Source organism: Hylaeus anthracinus, unplaced genomic scaffold (assembly GCF_026225885.1).
Source record: "Hylaeus anthracinus isolate JK02 unplaced genomic scaffold, UHH_iyHylAnth1.0_haploid 27447, whole genome shotgun sequence".
In the NCBI taxonomy this organism is placed as follows: Eukaryota; Metazoa; Arthropoda; class Insecta; order Hymenoptera; family Colletidae; genus Hylaeus; species Hylaeus anthracinus.
In genome coordinates this window covers 51,322-70,135 of record NW_026535237.1, presented here as the reverse complement: position 1 = coordinate 70,135, position 18,814 = coordinate 51,322, and the positions used below count along the sequence as shown (strand labels likewise).

General features: G+C 42.4%; 1 long non-coding RNA gene across 1 annotated transcript in view; it reads left to right on the top strand.

Moving 5' to 3' along the window:
• The first annotated feature begins 1,746 nt into the window (after positions 1-1,746).
• The window catches only part of LOC128893407 (uncharacterized), a 56,819-nt gene continuing 39,751 nt past the window's right edge, over positions 1,747-18,814 (top strand). The window contains exons 1-3 of the long non-coding RNA XR_008461325.1: positions 1,747-2,307; positions 4,962-5,179; positions 9,151-9,283. This is a non-coding gene — a long non-coding RNA (uncharacterized LOC128893407). The remainder of the gene's footprint in view (positions 2,308-4,961; positions 5,180-9,150; positions 9,284-18,814) is intronic.

Here is an 18,814-nt window from a genome sequence, read left to right as displayed (position 1 = left end):
TTGTGTTCCATGATTCTAAAGTAACCCTAGGCAGATATACACCGAGTTAACATCTCCGAAAGTGACTAAAATAATCATCTACATTAAAGGAACTACCCCAAACCTCTACACAAGCCAACACAAACACTCGTGAATCTTTCAAAGAAGGACAAAGCCAGGGTATTTCCGGGATGTTTCATCCTGCTAACGAGAAGCGATGTCGATTCCATCGAATAATAAAGTCCGGGTCGACCAGCCGTTCGACCTCCCGAGGATCCTAAACGATCGACTCCGAGGAGTGTGCTGTCAGTTGTCGCGCACAACGCAGGAACAAAGGGGGCGAAAGAAGCACGAGCACGGGTCAGCCCCGTGACGAAAGCGAAAAAGAGACGTAGAGGAACCTGGAGCCCACGGATAGAGAAAAAGCTTTAGGATTTAACAAAGCTACCCCTACAAAGGTAGAGCCTGACCTTCCGCCGTCCCCCCCCCCCCCCCTACGCAGGCCCTCCTTCGCTTTCTGTCGCTCCGCTGAAACAATACGGACGGCGGTAAAACAAAGAAGTAAACGTGAAAAAAAAAAGAATAGACAAAAGGCGGCCGTTTGAATCCGTAATTTGTCCCCGCGTTCGCCCTTTGTTTTACGGAGCCGCGTGGTGCCCTCCTGGCCCCCTCCGGTCGACGCGAGACCGTTGCTTTCCTTTCGACGCGTACAACTCGTTTTGCTACCCCCCCTTCCCTGCTGTCATCCCCTGTTGGAAACCGTGAATTTCACCGGCGACGTCGACGACTTTGAGGTAGGTCCTGGAGAACGTTTTCGGGGGGGTCGGAAGCCCTCTTTCTGGAATCTTTTTCCTCAAACACTTCCGTCGACTGTTTTCTCAAATATCGTGTACTTATTTGCACGCACTCGGAGGAAATTTTGTGACATTTTTTCGCGGAGGAATATTAATCTGTGGGAGGAATATTAATGTATATTTGTATTTTAGTCACTTTTAGAGACGTTAACTTGGAGTATATCTGTCTAGGGTTACTTTAACGCGATTTTTGTTAAAAATTGATTTACACGTTTTTTTTTTCGTTCATTGAAGCAATAAAATTCGTTTTTTTTTCAAACGGCTACCATCTTTTTATCCAGAGGATTTTTAGAGAATGAAATTGGCAAGGCCCCCAAATTTATTCTACTTTAACAATTCAAAATTCGTTCAAAATTCGCCGTGCATTTATCTATTTGATCTCAGTTGGAGCCACCATTTTGGACTCTTTTTTCATGAAAAATATTGAAATTTAACTTCCAATTATACAAGAATATATTACTTTGAAACCTATATCCACAGTATTTATTATATATTAAAAAAAAATTTCAGAACTTCACGCATGTTTCATGCATCTCGACAGTAATCTCCCCTTAATGCACGTATTCTAGTTGAGAAATACGTAAAATTAATTACTTTACTCTCAATTGTTTTCCACGTAATAAATCGTACACGAAATTGGATCCAACAATAACGTCGAAAAAATATTCAGACATTTAGTACGTTTCTCTGTTAATTCGCTTCGGAAGGTCCAACCCCGTAATTACGCGAACGGGACCAGCAAAGACGCGAAAAAGTCGTTCGATATTTCCTCCCTCGTAAAATCGCTTTCGTCGGCGGTAACGAGGGAACGTCTTTAATCCGACCCACCGGGGTTCAATTAAGCCCCCCTTCTCGTCGCCCTTCGTCGGGTTTCTTCGCGAGAGTTTCAAGGCCACGGCGATCAAAGAAAACCGGGGCGCGTAAAATTCCTCGGAGGAAACTTTTCAGCGAACTCTTTCCTCATTTCCCGCGCAGTTGAATTATTCACAAGCTTCTTCTCTCGCTTTTGTTTCTGGGCCAGGGTCGTCACGACGATCTACTCCCGGTCGCTCTCAACCCCCTCCGCCTCCGGGTCGACGAACTTTCTCTTAAGTAAGACATTTTCCTAACTACTTTGCGCTATTCACCAGGATTCCGCGCGCCGCGACGTTATTTAAGCGAACTCGTTCACCGAGCGACTCTTAGCACGTGGTAACGTTTACTTCCTTCCTTCCTCTCCTGCCCCTCGCCCGTTTCCCTCGCCGCCGATCCCCCTCGAACACCCTTTTACTTTTACTTCTCGAACTTTCGCCCCTTTCGCGAATTTATTACGCGGAGACGGAATTTCGCGCGATCCTTTTTTTTTTCTTTCTCGCTCCTCGAGAGGCTTGCCAAGTTCCTGGAAGTCGTTCACCTTCGCGCGATTGTTTACGGTGTGCATTCAGTTTCGCACGAGTCATTGACGAGGTTAGTGCTGGGAAAACGCTGCTGGCTGGTGAGTAATACAGCGATCGTTAACGAATTTTGTAATTTATTTTTGAATCTTCGTTTGGGCCAAGCATTTATTGTTAGGCGGATGTTTATACAAAATTTATACATTTTGGGACGCAGATGAGTGTGTAGAGTAGGTTTTGTTTAAGTGATGTTATAATGTATAGTTTATTTTCGTATTTAAATTGGGGAGTAATAAAGGGTAATCGTTAATTAATTTCGGGATTCAGCTTTGTATCTTCATTTGGGCTAAGTGTTAATTACTAGACTGCGGATGTTTATACAAGTTTGTATATAAGTATATGAAGTATATTTTGTCTTCTAGTTGTTATAACGTCTATCTTATTTTCATATTTTCATTATATTTCATTCTTCATATATCGTTATTTTCGTATTATTTTATACAAATTCATGTATGAGTATATGAAGTATATTTTGTGTTAAAGGTGTTGCAATGTCTATTTTATTTCCATATTTTTATTATATTTCATTCTTCATATATCGTTATTTTTGTATTATTTTATACAAATTCATGTATGAGTATATGAAGTATATTTTGTCTTAAAGGTGTTGCAATGTCTATTTTATTTTAATAAAGGGTGATCCTAAACGAATATTGCGATTTGTCTTTGAATCTTCATCGAGGTTATTTATATGAATACATAAAGCACGTTTTGTCTTGTATATTAACACTTGAATTCATAAATATTCTATTTATCACATAATTAATTACAAATACAAGTACTAAGAACTAGAATTGCGCATATCCACTAAAATTGAGAAAAAGTCTATTTATAAGAGGCTACACCTTAGAAAAGAATTTTTTTTCTATGTGAGTATACAATCAAGTATACAATAAATAGTATACAAATAATGAGTGTATATCGATCTAGACTGAAACCAAAAATTTAATCGTAATTTCTACGATTTTGTTATTGAGTACATCTGGTCTGTTCCCAAAAGTTGAGCACCGTAAGAAAACAAACAAGACAGTTACTAAATTCCAGGAAGCAAACGCTGCTGTTTGTTTTGGAATTGAAGTTTATTAAATAGGCTGCTGGTAGGTAAAGCGTTAAGGAACACCACATTAGATGATAAATATTGCCACTATAGTCACTCGAAAAGCGAAACAGACAAAATGTCTGTACACCGAAGCAGAAACCACGATCGTTCGGCGAGTACAATGAAAAATTGAAGGTTCCCCGTTTCGCGGTGCAAAATTACCTGGAAAGAGCCAATCGGCTCCTGCGAGAATACCAGATTCTCATCCCGAGTCAATCATTTACGGTCTCGTTCGAAATCGACACGACTTATTGCATTCGGTACCGGAGAATCGCGATATGCCGCAGGAAAAGGAAACTTCGTATTAACCAGTAATAATTAAAATCTCGTTGGGGACGTTGAATCCGGCAGTCATCCGATATGATGGGAATATTTCACGAGCCCTTTAAACGGTTGATTTAAGGCAGACAGTAGGACGGGCGGGTTCGCAAGAAACGTTTTCATTAAACCAATGTCGACTTTGGGGGCTGCTGCTTTATCTTGAATAAACGTACAGGGTTCTTTCTCGATTTCTGTCCAGAAATATTTTTAGTATTTATTTAACTGTCACGTTTTTAATAACTCGAGTACCGAATATTAAAATTTCAATACGTTTGGGTTTCGAAGATACTCTTGAATAAACATAAGAATTCTTTATCAATCTCTGAATGGTTTTAAGGAGGTGCTCTTTTTTTCCATTTTCGTAGCCATTTTTATGATCCTTTTGCTGGCAAAGTAATTGCCATAAATTTTCGAAATCGCATACGTTCGTTTATACACGTAAATATAAGATTCTGTTAAATTTACAACTGTCTCCCGAATGAAAATTGATTTCCTTCGAGTCATTACAAATCTTATAGATTAATTGATGGTTAGCCTGACTAGTTTTAATATTAACATACAACGCTTAAAACTTTACACATAAAATATATTACAAATATGATCATAGCGAGAAGTAGAGAAAACAGTATCAAAAGAAAATTAATGAATCGTCACCACTTCAAACCTAAAGACTCCCAAATAAATATTTCAAAGACCTTAAGCAACAAGAGAAATTAGCAAAAAAACAATACCTCTCTTCAACCCAGAAGAGTACCTCCTTAATAAGACAGAGACGAAGCCACCCTTATCGGTGCAGTCGCCCTTTGCTTTCATTCTACTTTCATCGCGACCGAAATTGGATGCAAAATTCTCAGCGCAGAAAACTGAAATACTTCCCCGTAGCGTTCTCTCTTATAAATAACCCACTCAAAGGGGTGCAACTTTCGCGCAAGACGCGACTGCATCGCTAATAAGACCACGGTTAGTCGCGCAACATCGTCGCGACCGGATTTCGCCGAGAGACACGTCGACTAGGGAGGACAGAGAGAATTCCACGTCATCGAGAGACGAAACGCGGAAACGTGCATCGAAATTAACCGCGTACATAATTCCGCGCGTCGACTTGACGTCGCGAGATCTGATTTGGCCTGATTTGTCCCTATAGACGAGCCAGGCGAACAGTAATTCACCTCCCAGTGCCTGTCCTACGCGTCTCATCTCGATATCTCCGTCGTCGCGACTCTCTCGAGGGGTACGGAGCGCAGTTTTCATCAATAACTGATATTCGTCTTCCAGCTAAGAAGCCTGAGAGCCCGCAGCACCCTCCTGACACACATAAGCGGAAGCGGCCGCGCCTAAGTGATTCCGCTGAGCGGATGCAGCCTCGCAAGACGGAATTTTCCGAATAGCGGCGCATGCATCGTAGACGATTCCCCGTGATCGGCTTAATATCGGCGAATTTCGTCGTTCCGATGTGTGCCAGCCTCGGAAAGCGACGCTCGCTACGAGCTTTAGTAAGTGCACCAAACTCTTTCAAGGTTGAATATTTTCTGCCTGAGATTTTTGTACGGTGTTGTTTCGCATTTATCTAGAGTTGTATAGCGTTGCTTCCTGTTGATTTTTAATCTTGCAAGAAGTAATGCAGTTTTGAGAAAGAGCTTTTTAATGAAATCTATAATTTAACACTTTAATTTCAATCTGGAATATATTTTCTGCTGTACTAACTTTTCCAAGGTTGAGTATTTTGAGTCTTTTGCATTGAATTTTTGTACGATGCTATTTCCTATTGATTTTGGGTCCTTCCAAGAGTAATATTCCTTTTGAAAATAGTTTCCAAGTTGAGTCTACAATTTAACACTTTAACTTCAATCTAGAATATATTTTCTGCTGTACTAACTCTTATAAGGTTGAGCATTTTGAGTCTTCTGCATTGGATTTTTGTACGATGCTATTTCCTGTTGATTTTGAGTCCTACTACGAATAACATTCCTTTCGAAAATAGTTTCCAAGTTGAGTCTACAATTTGACACTTTAATTTCAATCTAGAATATATTTTTTGATATACCAACCCTTCTACGGTTGAATATCTTCAGTCTTCTGCACATGATTTTAGTACAGTGTTGTTTCGTATTCATTTCGAGTCCCACCACGAGTAACGTTTCTCTCAAAAACATTTCTCAAATAAAATCTAAAATTCTACACTTCAAATCCACTCTAAAACATATCTCCCGATACCAAATATTCATTTCCCTGGCGATAAGTCTTTCAAAGATTAAAGTACACCACATTCACGCAGTTTCGAATTTCTCTCCATCATCCCAGTTCCCAAGCCCCGCCGAAAGTGCAACCCCCTCCCAAAGAGAGATAGGATGCTGCTGTGAGAAAAAAAATATCAGGACGTATGCGAAACGCCGCTAATAGCGACGGATACATCTCCGGAAAGGGTTAGGTCTGGATTGAAAGGGTTGCGCGCAGGGGAAGAAACGTCGAGCGTAGAGACAGGAAGGTGGGACTTTAGAAATTTGAGATAAGACCCCTTTTGTCGTCGAGACGGAGAGTTTTCACGTAACCCTTTACCTTCGAACGCAACCGTCGGCAAAGGCTGGCGCGGGAAAGCCCGTGCGACCCGCGACTCCCTTCTGCGACTCGTGCCCTTTTCCATTTCGAGACGCGGTACGTGACGCTTCGTCCTGGAAATCAGGAAGCGAACCGTTCCTTCCCGGGACCCGTCTGTCCTCCTGTCTGCCTTAAATCAACCGTTTAAAGGGCTCGTGAAATATTCCCATGATATCACGGGATGTCGAGCAACGTTGCTTCGACGGTGAGTTTGTCACTGTAAAATAATAAGGATCCGGTGGTTTGGCGGTCCCGAGCCAGGCATTTATCAGTAAATTGTTTCAGGTGTTTTCGTAGTTCACGAAAATTGGAATTGATATGTTCATATTGGGAAAAATGTTACTGTTGGGTAAATAGCTACTCCAAGGGCTTCAATTTTGTTCTGGGTCCAGGAATAGATTTTATTTATATAAATTCTTGTGGTTAGAGGTCTTTAGAATATTCGATGTGTCTCGAATGCTTCGAAATGTTGAGACACGTCGTCGTTGCCATTAGTTATATTCGTCGATTCATTAGTCGTTAATTAACCGACTTCGAAAAGGAAGAGGTTATTCGATACATGTATATTTTTTGTTGTAATCAATGGAAGAAATTTGATCAAATTGAAACCGTTCTATCATTTATTATCACAGCCACTTCGCGTCTTGGTATCGCGAATGTCAAGAAAATATTGAATGTTGTACAATTGATAGTTATATTCATTTCTCTCGCGAAAATTTGGCTTCGATATTTATTTAAGAAAAATTGGTAGAAGTTACTAAGTTGATTCTAGTCCCAGCCAAAAAGAGCCATCTTATTAGCAGCTAAAATTTTTTAGTTACGTCTTTAACAGTTTTCGAGATATTTCTTACATCACCTTAATTTTACGAGTTTTTCAACGAAATTTAAATTCTGTATACTTAAGAGTACATACTTTCGTAAAATTAAAAGTAAAAATCGATTTGTTTCACCCGACAAAGTAGAAAGTCTCCTTAATGACGGATTATCCACGAAGCGAACGATCGCGACATCTCATCCTCGGCATCCCTCGATTCGCCACCCCCTCGCGACAAAACTTGGAAGACCCGACCAGTTTCCGCGGTCCACGAGTCTCCCGGCTGAAAGAGAACGGCTCTCGACGTGAAAAGAGTGAAAACGGCTCGGGACAGGCGAGGAAGGCAGGTCAGGTTGCCTTTCTCCCGAGGCATATGGCTGCCACCGGGTATATCCGCCTAGTTAGCGGCAGAACGCGCGTCGTATACAAACTTCACGTGGAAACGGATGCGAGAACGGTCCCAGCATCCCATTGAGATCCATTCAATGGACCATCTCGCTTCGTTAACCAGTCTGTCGCATTTTTTACCCATCACCTATATACCCGTACCGAAGGGCCAACCCTTTTTCTCGCAATTTGAATACATTGTACCCTAGCCCGACATACATATGTATATCCGACCGATACTTTCGGCTTCTGCTCTCTCTCTATCTCCTACCCCTCCCCTCCCTTCGATCATTCCACCCCTCGACATCCCTTCAGTAAGGCCTCGGCGTCTCAGTCCGTTTCTCTTGCTCTGTCGTCGATTCCCTCGCACGCGTATCGCAGTTTCTACCTGGATAAACCAACGGGGAGGGTTTTGTTGTAGCTTGACCGAGTTTTCTCGTCCCCCCCGCACACTCCAACCCTCTCAGAACCCCACGGAGCCGATCTTCGACAAAACGCACAATGCATCTGATTTTGATTTATATGACGCGACCGACAGGCACGATTCGATCGAGTCACCGCGATCGGCAACAGAGGGGTCGGCGCACCGCGACGGAAATTATAAATTCATGTCCCTCGAATCCCGTGGATGCGAGCGCGAGACCGTTTCGCTTCGGGCGATTTGCGTTTTCTCCCCGAATCCCTGTGTCTTCCTCGACCCCCCGTCGGACCCGTTCCCTCTTTTCACGAATCTGGCGTCCCTTCGCGTCGATCGAACCCAACGTACATCGAGGGACGAGTTGAAGGGACGGTGTAGTTAGAGGCGAGTCAAAGTCGCCGGGAGGATAATTCGCTCGATCCTGTTTCGCGCTAAATTGTCCTGGTTTGTCACGGGGGATCATTGTGGTTCAGGTGAACTCGATTCGGAGCGAAAAGTTTCTGGAAATTGCTTTGTATTGGCAGGTTAGGCCGTGCCATTTTAGAGGAATATGTTTCTTACAAGTGGAAATAGAATAATTGAAAGTGGATTATAGAACAAAAATTTTCGCGCAAGATACAATTTTTTATTTTTGTTACATATTTGGCTCACCGAAAAATAGGATTTGACAATTTGAAATTTTATCATTTAATACCAGTTTTTTAATCAGTACTTGAAAAGGAAAAATATTGATCTGAAAAGACACATTCTAAGGCGCGTGTATATTTTTTTCTCGATGTGGGCAATTGTCATTTCGAGTGGGTGAATCATTGATGTTTTGTATAATAATTATACTTTTATATGATGTGCTGCTTTGGTCTTTGAAGTTCTCTGACATTCTAATTGAAATAATAGATGAAATGTATAATATTTATCCATTCATTGCTACGCAACTGTAAAGCGTCTTGTCTAGGGTTACAAGATTCAATACAGGCGTGAAATCTAGGTTATTATTCGAACAATAAAAAGTGACATGAAATTTGTTTTAAAAAGAATCCAAGCATCCAACTTAGTGGAACTCTTAAATCAAACGTATAAGTATCATTTTGTTCCATAACCCTTCTATCTTTCAAGGAACGTACACATGTTATTTGTTTACAATCATTCCGACATATTCCACGTACCCAAAATTGACAAGGACTTTCCAGACAACCCACAACAACACCCAACCACGATTAAATCCCTCTAACCACCCTCTATTAAAATTACAGAAGCAGTTACCAATTCCGTTGATCCTCCGCGTCCCCTCAACATTCTGGATCATCCCCTTGTCGAAGCACCGCTCCTTCCTCCAGCAACCGGTCCATGGAACAACGAGGACGAGAGAACCGGAAGCACGTAAACGTGAGTGTTGTATCCGATATCGCGTGTTACACGGCGGACGTCGCGGGCGTCTCTCGCGGGTGCCTCGGTCGGCGTCGGGGGCGGAACGGTTCTTTCCCTCTTAAAGCGGAACTTTGCCGGTGCTTTGCCTTTTTAAAACGAACAAAAGAACGCCGACACGTCTTAAATGAACGCGCTACTTGTTGCACGGAGAAAAGGGGTGGAGGTTGGCGGCAGAGGTTGCGAGGGGCTTGGAAGGGGAGGGTGCTGGAAGCGGAAGAGAAACGGGGGTGGCAGAAGTTGGTCCCCGTTGGTAACGCGGCTCCGGAGGGGGGTTAACGGGGCGAAAGGAACCGGGGGGTGGGCCGCTGGCGGCGGCGGCGTCGACAGAAAACTGTTTCTCTTTTGTTTTTAGCGTCTGGAGGAGCCCGCGGGGTGGGGAGCGCGAGGAAGTCGCAATTAAAAATGTAGTTCAAGGCCGACGCCCACGGGGGGGGGGGGGGAGGTTTACCTTGAGCCCTCTTTCTCTCGTTTCTCGCTTCTCGCTTCTCGCTTTTCTCTCGCAACCCCTGGGCTCCCTGTCTTTCTCCGTCTCACCCTCTCTTTTCTTCCCACTCGCCTCTCTTTCTTCGACGCCCGCGTCGGCGTCGAGTATTTCACGCGGCTCGCTCCTTTCCCGTTCCTTGCGTTTTCTTCGCGACCGCGAACAGGCCTTGCGGGAATACCGTTCCCGCCCGGAAGTCGCGGGATCATAAGCCCCGAGCCGAGATAGGGATTATGATTATTTTTGCAAGTAGCTCCTTTGACGTCGCCTTCCCGAACGCTTCCTAAGACGATCGCAGCCGATATCCAACGTCTTCGCGCTTCTCTTCCTTGTGTTTATTTCAAGTTTCATCCCCTGGATTTTTCTGTTTGACTCGGCAATGATTCGTCCAGGGCCAGGTTTTTATGTTCGTTTACAGGTTTAGGTCTTCTTTATTGACACTAGGTTCACGGAGATTTAACACTTCGAGTGCCAAGGAGCGATATATCGTTGCTCGAAACTATAAGTGATATAAATCATTAAAAAATTAATTTTTCTTTCCAGAAGTAACGTCAATGTCTAATGCACATTTATTTGTGTACTTCAGAAAATAGTTTTATTTTTATTTGTTTTAGTAATAAAGGAAGTCTATGATTTTAGTATCGCGTAAAAATTTCGTGAGCCTTAAAGTAAAATTGACCGAAATATACATTTTTGTTTACAATCGTGCCATCTTCTTTTAAAATTGTCTGGCATTTCTCGGGTATGTATAAAAGTTTCCCTTGTCACTCCAAGGGTTAATGTATCTTCGATCATTGTTTGCTTTGTTTTTGGACTTTTTGAACATTCACATACTTTACCATTACTTTTATTATCTATTACCAAAGTAATTTGCTTGTCTCTTTATATGGATAAAAGTCAGCACGAATGATTGGGAAAAAATGTAAATTTGTGAAATTCGATGCTTCATGGACCTCGTATTAATCCATTCACCGCCAACTACAAGATATCTGGTACTTCAAATTGATCGCAATTACTCAAGGAACAAGTTTATAGTCTCTCGAGTGACGAATTATTGCAAAAGCATATCGTAAATTTTCTTTCTAAACCACCAAATTTAACATCGCTTTTTCTTATCAAAATAATAACCTAGATTAGACCTCTGTATTAAATCTCAGCGCCCAAGGCAAAACGCTTACAATTTTTAAATTTGCCTAGCAGAGCGGATGCGTTAAAATAGTCTTCGAATCTCCCTGGTCCCAAAAATCGTACCAACTCTCGTTCTAGTTCACGAACCGAAACTCTGACTTCTCGACTTCGGTTGTCACTCGTCGAGAGCATCCCTTATCTTCCCAGCGATGCACCCTCCACTCGAGAAATTGGCTTCGACCTGCTCCTCCTGCATCCCCCGACGCTCTCCAACGGCATCATCTATCTCGCGTGCGGATCGACTCTCGTGACACTCCCGATTTCCAGAGGGTTAGCTTCTCCTACCTGGCGTCCCTTCCCCGACTACCTTACGTACCGCGGGGCGTCCTCCGGATGATATTTATTTTTTTCCCACTGAAAGCGGCATCACCTGTGCCGTTTTCGGGATTACTTTTGTCGGTTTCAGCGCCAGCCGACACCCCTCGTCGGTCTGAGAGCGCGCCAGGGGTGGAATCGTAAATATCGCCGATGCGGGGTGAGAGAAGGTCGCGTCGGAACGCACGGGGTAGCCCGTCGACAATGGGGAAACAGCGTTATTGGCTTTTCAAAATGGTATTTACCGAAAATAACCAATTTGAAAGGATAATGGCGCGACCGGCGTCGGCCGGGACGCAAACGTTTGCCGACGGGCGACGCCCGCCAACCCTTCGATGCTTCCTCCGCCCTTGCCGGGTCGCTGCGGCGCGCATCGCGGCCTCGATCGTTTGCGCCCCGGCGCTGCTAATTATTTCGCGATTAATTGGAATCGGGAACGGGGTTCGGATGCCGTGTGATCCGCTTCCCTCGTACCTGTTCTCGAACCCTTTGTCGACTCGATGCGAACAGGGATTTATGGACGAGCGTCTGGTGCCTCCGCGTGGCTGCTGTTACGGGTGGAAGTCGCGTGGTACTTCTCCCAGAAAATGCAAATCCCGTCGACGTTGTCAGAGTATAACCGTTTCAGTCGGGGAATAATATAGCATTCGTTGCGGCACGGCGGCGGTATTATCGCGGTGATGCTTCCTGTACATCGATTACTGCGTGCAGATATTAGATCCAACATTAGCGAAATAATTGGGTAGGGTTTAGATCTTCGCCAGGTTTATTTTGCACGTTCGCTAGAATTCGTTCAATTCTCGTGGAAAGTATTCTAACACTAAACCTATTTGTGACTTGGCAAATGACTGTTTTCAAACTTTTGTGGATAGGTTTTGTATACAATATAAAAATTATATACAATTGTTTCATGTATTCTTTAGAATAACAGTATATAATTATACATAATTATTTTGTGTAACTATATTCAATACTTATATACAATTTCCTCTCGTACTATTTACAATATGAAATATTGGGTTGTCCAGAAAGTTCGTAGCAAAACAATTCAATACATATATATATATATTCAAAATTCAGAGGCATACTTGAATTTTGATATACATATATTTATTGCATTACACAAGTACTTACTCAATATTTTTTATATTCTTGCATACTGTGTGCATTTTGTAGTTTCTTGCACATTCAAATTTCATATGAGTGCATAAAAATCCGCAGTCTAGTTATTAGTTTTAATTTTAACCACCCTGATATTTTGTTGGAAAACTAAGCTTCCACCAAGCATTACCTAACTTCGCCTAGTCTGACCAATATTTTTGCACGCAATTGATCAGTCTATTTAATCCATCACGGTAGTAATAGATTCAGATAAATCTTAATAGCTTCAATTTTAACTACCTTATTATTTTGTTCGAAAAGTAAGCTTCCACCCAAGCATTACCTAGCTTCGCCTACTCTGACAGAGATCCCCACTATCGAAAACACTCCTCCGTAGCAAGAATCCGCTTCAGGATTCGCGGGGGGTGTCTTTATGTAAAACCAGGATCGTCATTCTGTTCTCGGGCGTCTGGTTGGTAAGAAAAGAAAAGTCGCGCCGTAAACGAACGAAAGAAACGGATACAGTGTTCCAGTTTCTTTGACGGAATACGTCCTTTTGATTTCCCTGGCCCGCGGCCGCCATCTTTCCTCGCCGCGTGGCCCCCGAAGAAGGATTCAATTCCGCGCTCTCGCGACACGCCTCGATTCTCACGACTTCTTTTTACGGTTCCCGGGGTATATATTCTCCTTCGTCGCGATCACTCGGTACTCCCTGCCTTCCGGGCGGACTTCTATCGCCGCCGTTTCGCCCTGGAATGCGTAACAAGGCGGTGTCCTGGTCGAAATTCGAATCAGAGCCCCGGAGGGAGAGCACGCGGAAGTCCTCGCGATTGGAAAAGATTTTCCTGGTTCCGTCGGGGCGGATACACGTCCCTTTGTTATCTACAGGAGTGGTCAGAGTTTCGTTCGAATAGCAGATTTCGAGAGGGGAGCTTGTGAGCATAAAATAACTTGGGAGCAATGTTTATCTGGTAATAATTATTTAGGTGAAGGTTTCTACTGGTGGAATTTTCGAATCATTTTCCAGAGATATGACATAGAAGAGTTGAATAAATAGTTTTTCCAATATATATATATATATATATATATAAATATAATATATATATATATATATATATATATATATATATATTATATATATAATAATAATATATAATATACAGAATGGACCATTTTAAATTCCCCAGTAGAATTTTTTCTGAAACTGTAGGAGTTAGCGAAAAATGTTTCGAACGAAAGTTGCTTAATTTTTTAGGGGGAAATATTCTCATGACTTTGCCTTGGACCTTGGAGGTCGTGTTCTTAACTTATAAATGACATATGCATTCAACAAGATGGAAATGTTTTTGAATAATTACTGTAACTTTTGTTCGAACATTTTTCACTAACTTCTATAGTTTCCGAGAAATTCTACTGGGGAATTTAAAATGGGCACCCTGTATACATCAACATGTTTATACAAACATACATGTGGAAACATCAAACCTACTATTTAATTTAAACAAATTTCTTCAATAGACATAAAGGATATGAATATTTATGAGACTGACTGGATATTAGGAAGCGTCATTTTAGAGAAATATTCATTTCTACAAGTGTTGATTGAAAAACTGATAGTAGATGATCAAACAAAATCAATTGTCAGTCTTTGTTTTACCTTGCAATTATATTTAAAAAAATTTCCCTATGTATTTCTAACGGAAAATATTATCTTTCGTTCAGGCAAGTCTGTAAATGAGAGAAAAATTATTTTCTTTCACGAAAATTTGTCTTCTATCATCTATTATCAGTTTCACAATCTCTATTTGAAACAAAAAAATATTGAAATGACACACCCTAGTGTATACGTAGGCTTTTTAATTTCACTTTTCACCTAGCACAACTTATTAATTGAATTCACAACGAAGCCAATAAATGTACCTTCTGACAGTCTGCACGAGTCAACGTCTAAGCTTATTCAAATATATTTTAATGTAGAAAAATCACAGTGACTTTTCCCACATTTCTAGTAGATTAAATGTTAACATGAAATTTCTTTATATTCGTATTGGAAATTTCGATCCAATTTCTTCAAACTTCAAACATTTTTTCCAACTACATAAAAGCAGCACAGTAAAATATCCTTAAATGAAGGTCGAAACTTGAATCGCAATATGTAATTGCATTTCATATTGGCGGAATCGTAAACATCGCTGATGTATCAGTACATCGTCTTTTTATCATAGTTGACGGCTATCATTCGAATAAAATCTTTGTCTTCCTCGATGGAAACATTCCTCCCGATTTCTTCCGCGGAGAAGAACGCGATTCTACCCTCTATCGTTTCACGAATCCATGATTCGAGGTCGGGATAAGGGAAGCCGGAATTTTCGTCTTGGCTGTTGTCGCTGATTAAACTCGTCCATCGGTTCTTCCGCTCGATCGCCCCCCTTTTCCTATCTGGGGCCCCTCCTCGATCCCTAGCCGCCCTCGAGCAAACATCCACGGTCTTTCCAACTCCCGACTTTCCTCCATTCCTTTTTCCAACTGGAAACTCCTGTGCTACGTGGGCGTCTATCGCGTGAATCTTATTTTATCTCCCAAAGAGAAGTACGTATATTCACGATTATTCTATTTCTGATTAAAGTACACCTCTATTCATAAATATATCTACCAACTTCAATGAATAATTATTGCACACCATAAATTATTGTTGTCAAATGTGTACTATAATCTGGTATTATACTGCGAACTAAATACAGAAACTTTATTAATATTTAACCTTTTGCACTCGAGGCCTTTTTTTCTGGTATCTACCAGCAACTCGAGATGCTTTCTTAGCATTCTATTGCCACGAATGCTAAGATTATATTGACATCGAAAATGAGATCTCGAGAAACCTAGTGGTGACTAAGAATCACCTCTAGAGTGCAAAGGGTTAATATATTTTTTAGATACTTATACCAATTAAGGAAGTGCCCACATACTTATGAACCATCGTGTACATTCATCAAGTCATATATATACGTGTTTCATTTATGAACCCCTCTCTTCAATCTAAACAAGGTGATTGCACTACATTTATTTATACTCTATATAAAATTTAGTTTCCCAAAAGTGGCCATCAAATATTCAACAAATTACATCCAATCAAAATTCTACTAAACACAGGCCCGTAGATATCTACCTATTTATGGCAAATGAATAAACCATAAACATTAATATTCGTGCTACGCCTTTTAGAAGACAAGATTCACTTTTGTTTAAGCTTCGATTCCTTTCCTGTGCCTGCAAAAAAATAAATTCGCATAAACAACCACAACCTACCAATCAACCACAGCTAAAATATTTTACACTCGCTCCGAAGCAACCTATGCTACAATTAAATCGCTTCTCCGTCGATCAGTCGGTCCTCGTTTTAACCGAATCCCTTAAAATTTTACTAAACATCGCGACTATCGTTTTTATCCGGTTCTTAAATTGGGCAGCGCAGGGTTAGGTCTGGGTTAAATTCGCGGCAGAATCGGTTTCCTCTCGCGTGTCGGTATAAAGGAGATGAAAGTTGCGCGGATCTCGAGGGCTTAGCGGGGGCTAATCCTTCGACGCAGCCGGTGGAAAGATTGAATACACGCGGGGGTGTGCCGCGCTCGTAAAACATACGGAGAAACTTGTTTTTTTTTTACCGTTCGCTGTGTGCCGCGAGATCCCGGTTTTATTAGATCACGCGGCGGGCGTAGAGGGGGCGGGTGGTTAAAGGGGTAGAGGGGGCGGATGGTTAAAGGGGTAGAGGGGATATATCGCGTCGCACGAGAGACGAGTAGCTTCCGAGTAATCTAATTAGCGACGGTTAACGAGCTGTGGCCGCTGGGAACGCTCGAGCCCAAAGTATTGAGTAATGCTCCCGCTTGTGCCAGAAAATTAAGCTCAAAAACAGCCCCAAGAATATACTCGCGGAGCCATCGATAGCGCGTCGCGAGTCGATGAATTTTTAGAAACATTTACTTCGTTGTCTTCTGAAGTCGTAATCGCGGGGAGTTGTAGTAACAGGAACTTTCAATCGCGATGTTGAAGATAATTAGAGGTCGAATGATAAGGGTTAGATGTAGGTGTCATGGAGGAAATTCGGGAATTTTTTTTGGTGGATATATACAGGACATCCTCAGACACATTTTTTAGAAGACGTATAGTACAAATTCTTCCTATAGTAGAAATTAACGTGTATTCCACAAGGGGTGAAATAACCCTTATAATAACCCTTTATGGTAAGAATGGGTATATTATAGTTAGTCCCACAAGTATTCGTACCCTCTATATCCACTGAAGAAATTTTTGTAAACTAAACGATAGGTTTAATGTTTTCAAAGAAATATTTCGTTGGAAATATATACAGAAATAAATTTCACAGAATTTTATATTTATAATGAATATTTTATTTGAAAACATCGAACCTGTCTTTTAACAGAGACAATTTTTATCGATAGGCACAAATGGTACGAATATTTATCACGAACCCTGGGGAAGCCAGCCCCCGAAAAAACTGGGGAGATTGGTTTTAATCCACCTAGCTTCAAGGAATTAATCTCTTTGGTGGTCTGCCCGAGTGGACTCGTCAAATTATTTTGTTGTTGTCGTACTCAAGACAAGTTAAATCGTATGAGCTTATTGTTAATGAGTTTATGGAGAATTGTCTATGGAGAATGTGTACAAATGCAAAAATATTAGGTCGTATGTTCGTGCTACAGATTGTGTTTATGTTTAATAAAAAGAACCTACGGAAATTTCATATCTTATGACGTCTTTGCTGAAAAGAGAGCGTAATTACATTTTTTCATAACACTTAAATTATACATATTAAATATACCTTCAAGTGTAATTAACCCTTTGCACTCGAGAAGTGACTCTCAGTCACCGTTAGGTTTCACGCAGCAATTCTACAATACCTAATGTTTCTTTAGGTTTAATTTCTTTGGAGTTAAAGGTGACCTTATTCTCAAATCTAGATAGCTTAGAATTCATAGCAATAGAATGCTAAGAAACATCTCGAGTTGCTGCTAGATACCAGAAAAAAAGGCCTCGAGTATAAAGGGTTAATGAGTTAACTTGTCTTGAGCTCTTTCCTATTTAAAAACCTCACGCGATTTACTCGTCTCGAGCACGACAAGAACAAAGTAATTTGACGAGTATACTCGCGCAGAGCCCCGAAAAGGTTAAAGAGTTAGCAATTGAGATCCATCACGAACCCTGAGGCCACCCAAAAACGAGAAATGAGTCATCCCCATCGGGCAACAATTTCATTCCCGGAAGCTTCGAAACGTCCGCGAGACAAGAGCTCGGAGGGATGTCAGCATAGTCGTTCCGGGCGGACCAATGGCGTGGGGAGCCACCTACGGTTTCCGCTCGCTTCTCCATCCCCGGGAACGAGCGCCATCGGGAACCTCGATCTCCGTCGCGCCGCGAAATTCCACGGATCCGGCACACCCTCGAGAAACAGATCCCGTAAAATAGAAACTTCCGACGCTGCGTACGGGCTGCATATTCCCCGCAACGAGGACTTCATAGCCAAGTTTCCCGAGGACCCGAGGTAAGGTCCTTGTAATTTTGCCTGCCAGCGTCCTCGTCCTTTCCTTTGGAGGCTTCCCTCCGTACCGGCGCTCTGGACCACTTGCTCGCGGTGATCCCGCAAGTGGAGGCTGAGAATCGCAAAGGCAAAGAGCCGGGCCACGGGATGGAGAGGGACAGGCACGGCGAATGAAAAGCGTATCGGACAGAGACGGGGATAGGGGGCGAGAGAGGGTTAGAGTGGAAGCGAGTCGGGTGGAAGGAGGGAAGCACATACTGGAGGGCAGAGGGATGAAGAGGAATCAGGAGGTGGCGAGCAGGAGGTATACGAAGGAGGACGTGCCTTCATTTGTTTCAACGGGCACGCTGGTAGGTGGTTACGTCACGTGTTGGTCGTCATGGTAACCTTCTGGGCTTGGCGAGAGGGGATCCAGCGTGTTGCCGGTTAAGACGACCAGGGATCCTGATCCTACGGGATCTCCCGCGCGCATAGAATTCGAGCGTAGCGCGGGAGGGGCGCGCGCCCCGGTGCCCGACGAGGTCGTTGCTTGTGACTCTTCTTTGAAGTCTTCGATCGTCAAACGTCCGCCAGATTTCTTTTATCGGCCACTCCGCAGCGCGGATGTTACGCGCCTGGGAGTCGATGGCGGATGCAAACTCCAGGCTACGATTCAACCGAGCGTTTTTTGGGAGGTGGAATTAAAGACCAGGGGGGTGGGTGTACAGCTCTGAGAACGAAGACAGTTTCTCGCACTGGATGTCCATTCAAGGGATCTAATTTCTGAAGGCTCTATCGATCAGAGATGAGCAAAACCCTAGGTTTCGAATAAATCTGAAGTTTGCCGATATGTTTGTCTCGTTTCCTC